The following is a 4,715-nucleotide window of genomic DNA, read 5'->3' on the forward strand; positions in this document are numbered from 1 at the left end:
CCAGCCCTGGCTCCCATCATTCAGCCCCGAACACTGAGGTCCAGCTCTGAGGGCCTTCTGGCAGTTCCCTCACTGAGAGAAGTGAGGTTACAGGGAACCAGGCAGAGGGCCTTCTCGGTGGTGGGGCCCGCCCTGTGGAACACACTCCCATCAGATGTCAAGGAAATAAACAACACGACTTTTAGAAGATATCTGAAGACAGCCCTGTTTAGGGAAGTTTTTAATGTTGATGTTTTATCATGTTTTTAATATTCTGTTGGGAGCTGCCCAGAGTGGCTGGGGAAACCCAGCCAGATGGGCAGGGTATAAATTATTATTATTATTATTATTATTATTATTATTATTATTATTAAATGCAAGCATGCACTCTGTTCCTGAGTTCGGGCCCTGGGGAATAAGGGTGGGTGGGTGTGTTGCTCAGCGAATTTACGGAACCACTTCTGATTTTGCCATCTTTCTCTATCTGACATTGCTCCTGTGCCAACCGAATCCCAGGGGTCTGTGTGGCTGTGGAGGGAGGAGAGAGGGCAGGGTGGGTGGGAAGCTAGGATGTGATGGAGCTGTCATAGGAAAATGAAGACATCCTGTTGAAATATAATTATCCTCTCCGCCTCAACCACCACCGGCGAGATGGGGTGGGGGGTGGGGAGGGTGTGCAGTGGAGAGACGGCGGTGGGAAGAATGGATCGGCCCGGCTTGCCTCAGTGCAGATTAATCAAGCTCTTCAAAGTTTCATTAGCAGGAAATTGGTCTTCATTGCGGGGGGATTGGGGGATTAATCAGACGCTGGGGAATGAAAGATGGGATCTGGTTCATTTTTCCTTCTGCCCTGCTCCTCTCCTTTCTCCTCTCAGGATTGCCACCTCTTTAATTAGTCTTTAGCCGGGATTTTGTGGGTGAACCTTTGCATTGGCCTGGAGAGGAAGGTTAAAATTGGTAGTGGGGTAGGGTAGGGACATTATCTGGCAAGTGTCTGCGTGTCAGGCAGTTGACTAAAGGCAGAGGAGCAGGAGCAGGGAGAAAAAGTGGCAACCCTGAAGAGGCAGGTGCTGGCTGGGAAAATGTGCCGGGCCCAGGAAGAAAGGAGAGCTGGCCATGGAGAAAGGAAATCCACCATGGGGATGAGAACTGATTTCGAGGAATACGGATCAGCCTTAAGGAGCTTCTTTCAGCCTGAGGGCCACAATCCCTTCTGGGCAACTTTTTAGGGGCCGCATGCCACTGCTGGGCAGGGCCAGAAGCAAAAGTGGATGGAGCAAAAAATGTAAATATTGCCTTCATACAGGCAAAAGCTTCACCTTTGACGGGAGGGCGTTCCACAGGGTGGGCGCCACTACCGAGAAGACCCTCTGCCTGGTTCCCTGTAACCTCACTTCTCTCAGTGAGGGTACCGCCAGAAGGCCCTCAGAGTTGGACCTCAGTGTTCGGGGCTGAATGATGGGTGCCAGGGCTGGCTCATTCCCTGGCATCTCCAGGAAGTCCCATGCCCACCTTCACCAGCTCAGATGCCAGACTGAAATGCTCACCCCATAATTCCATAAATTGTGAGGTCTGGTTTGTAATGAATAAAAAATATACACTGCACACATTCAGACATGTTTTCTGCTCCTGATTCCTGAGAAGTCGCCACCATGAGCAGGACACTTCAAAGCACACTCTGAGCCAGCACAAGGTGTAAAACAGCAGGTTGTGCATTGCCTGGTTTATGCGCATGGATTGAGGTGCATGCACAATAGAGGCAAGATGCATGATCTTACTTCTGGAAACCCAAGGTTGGGGGTACAGCAGAAGCTTGAAGGATAGCAATGACAGCAATATATGCCCATCAGAAAATATGAACAAGATGCACATCCCTCCCAAAAAATGATTTACCAGGGACTAGGAAATAGGGACCATCTCAGCTAAATAAAGGGAGATAGGAGCATATCTCCTGACAACCCACTATAGAATGGATGGGGAAGCTGTGATCTTCCAGATGTTGCCGGACTACAACTCCCATTATCCCCGTCCACTGGCCTTGTTGGCTGTGGTGGTTGGGAACTGTAGTCAAAGCATGTTATTGAACTACAACTCACATCACCCTGAACATCGGCTGGGGCTGGTGGGAGTTGCGAGTTCAACAGGATCTGAAGAGCCACAGTTTCCCCATTGCTCCAGAATCACAGAATTGGAAGGGACCTTAAAAGTCATCCATTCCAACCCCCTACCTCCTGCTCAATACAGGAATCTTCTGCCTCTCCAGAAGAAATGAAAAGCCATAACCAGACCTCGCTACCCAAAATCCAAGCCTGGTCACACGTTCAACTCTAGGAGTCTTGGTAGACCACAAACTTGACATGAGTCAACAGTGTGATGCAGCAGCTAAAAAAGCCAATGCAATTCTGGGCTGCATCAATAGGAGTATAGCGTCTAGATCAAGGGAGGTAATAGTACCACTATATTCTGCTCTGGTCAGACCTCACCTGGAATACTGTGTCCAGGTCTGGGCACCACAGTTCAAGAAGGATACTGACAAGCTGGAACGTGTCCAGAAGAGGGCAACCAAAATGGTCAAAGGCCTGGAAACAATGCCTTATGAGGAACGGCTTAGGGAGCTGGGTATGTTTAGCCTGGAGAAGAGAAGGTTAAGGGGTGATCTGATAGCCATGTTCCAATATATAAAAGGGTGTCATATAGAGGAGGGTGAAAGGTTGTTTTCTGTTGCTCCAGAGAAGCGGACACGGGGCAATGGATTCAAACTACAAGAAAGAAGATTCCACCTAAACATTAGGAAGAACTTCCTGACAGTGAGAGCTGTTCGGCAGTGGAATTTGCTACCAAGGAGTGTGGTGGAGTCTCCTTCTTTGGAGGTCTTTAAGCAGAGGCTTGACAGCCATCTGTCAGGAATGCTTTGATGGTGTTTCCTGCTTGGCAGGGGGTTGGACTGGATGGCCCTTGTGATCTCTTCCAACTCTAGGATTCTATGATTCTAAGACATCCAGTCAGATCCATGCAGTTGTGAACAGATAATTGTCAGTCTGAACTGGTTTGTGTCAGGGTTTCCCAAACGTGGGTCTGCAGCTGTTTTTGGACTACAGCTCCCATCACCCCTAGCTAGCAGGACCAGTGGTCAGGGAAAATGTGAACTGTAGGCCAAAAACGGCTGGAGGTGCACGTTTGGGAAACCCTGGTTTATGACAGAAGTTTGAAAGGTTGACATAACCTAATATGACAAGAGATACTTTATCTTGACCTTTGGTGATGCTGGTACCAGTCTGATCCCAGCTTCTTGTCTCCTGAAAGGCATTTGGGGGATATCTTGAGTTCCTCACACCTTGAAGAAAGGTCAGCACATGCAAATTTAGTTGCCTGAGTACAGTCTATTCAGCCCTTGAATGGAGACCATCAAGATAATGTTAGGATAATCTGAAGGGAAAGAGGAGTCGAAAGATAACCAGTTCAGTCACAGCCCACTAGGATGAGAGTCTTTCAAACTCTTAATTTGCAAGATGAGCGAGGTGAGAAACTCTGGGGGGAAACAATGGAAACTGCAGGAATTGCTCATCTTACCCAGGAAGGAAAGCACATAAAGGAACCCTAAAAATGGTAGTCAGTGAACACACACACTTAAGGACAGTTACAGGTAGGTAGCCATGTTGGTCTGCCATAGTCAAAAAAAAAGCTCATACCAAGAACAAACTTAGTTGGTCTCTAAGGTGCTACTGGAAGGATTTTATTATTTTATTACTTTTTATTTTGTTTTGACTTAAGGACAGGTGTTTGTTGTGGGGGAGGAGGGGAAAGGAGATTGTGAGCCGCTTTGAGACTCCTTAGGGCAGTGTTTTTCAACCACTGTTCCGCGGCACACTAGTGTGCCGCGAGATGTTGCCTGGTGTGCCGTGGGAAAAATTGTGTTTATTTGATTCCTATTCAAGAGAATTACTTTATATATAGTCAATATAGGCACAGAGTTAAATTTTTTAACATTTTCTAATGGTGGTGTGCCTCGTGATTTTTTTCATAAAACAAGTGTGCCCTTGCCCAAAAAAGGTTGAAAAACACTGCCTTAGGGTAGTGATAAAGCAGGATGTCAAATCCAAACTCTTCTTCTTCTCTCCCCGCCCCCTCATTTTCTTACCTTACTATCAATGTGGGTGGTGCCAGAGGAGGGGGAGGCCAGCACCCCCCCCAACAAGAAGCTCACCCCCAACTCCTTCCCCCGTTGCTGAGCTCCCGTCAGTAACATAAATTGATATTTTTCTTCCTTTCACAGAACTTAACATGGGGGACACAACTCACCCTACTAGAGATAAACTTTGCCCCTTCTCTTCCTACTCACGCTAATCCCCCCCCCCCGCTTCCACCACTGCACATCAGGCAGGGCTCCAGTACTTGTGTAGCAGCTGCATGACAGGCCAAACTCCAACAGATGTAGCTACAAAAGCAAGGCAGGAGTGGAGCCAGCGGTGCCAGGATCCTGTTTGCAGCACCCACCCACCGACCCCTTTTATGATTCCACCCAGCCCTCTTTTTTTTTTTTGTTCCCTCTCTTTCCGTATTGGTTCCTAACCTCCCTCACCTCACCTTGTGCCCCCCCCTGGCTTTTCTTGCCTCCGCCCTGCAGACGCCAGCTGTGCCTGCCAAATCCTTCATGCCCTCGAGGCCAAAGTACAAATTTCAACGTAGCCTTATCACAATGCAGATCCTTTGCTCTCTCTCCCCCGGAGACACAAACG

The sequence above is a fragment of the Lacerta agilis genome, chromosome 17 (genome assembly GCF_009819535.1).
Source record: "Lacerta agilis isolate rLacAgi1 chromosome 17, rLacAgi1.pri, whole genome shotgun sequence".
Lineage (NCBI taxonomy): Eukaryota > Metazoa > Chordata > Lepidosauria > Squamata > Lacertidae > Lacerta > Lacerta agilis.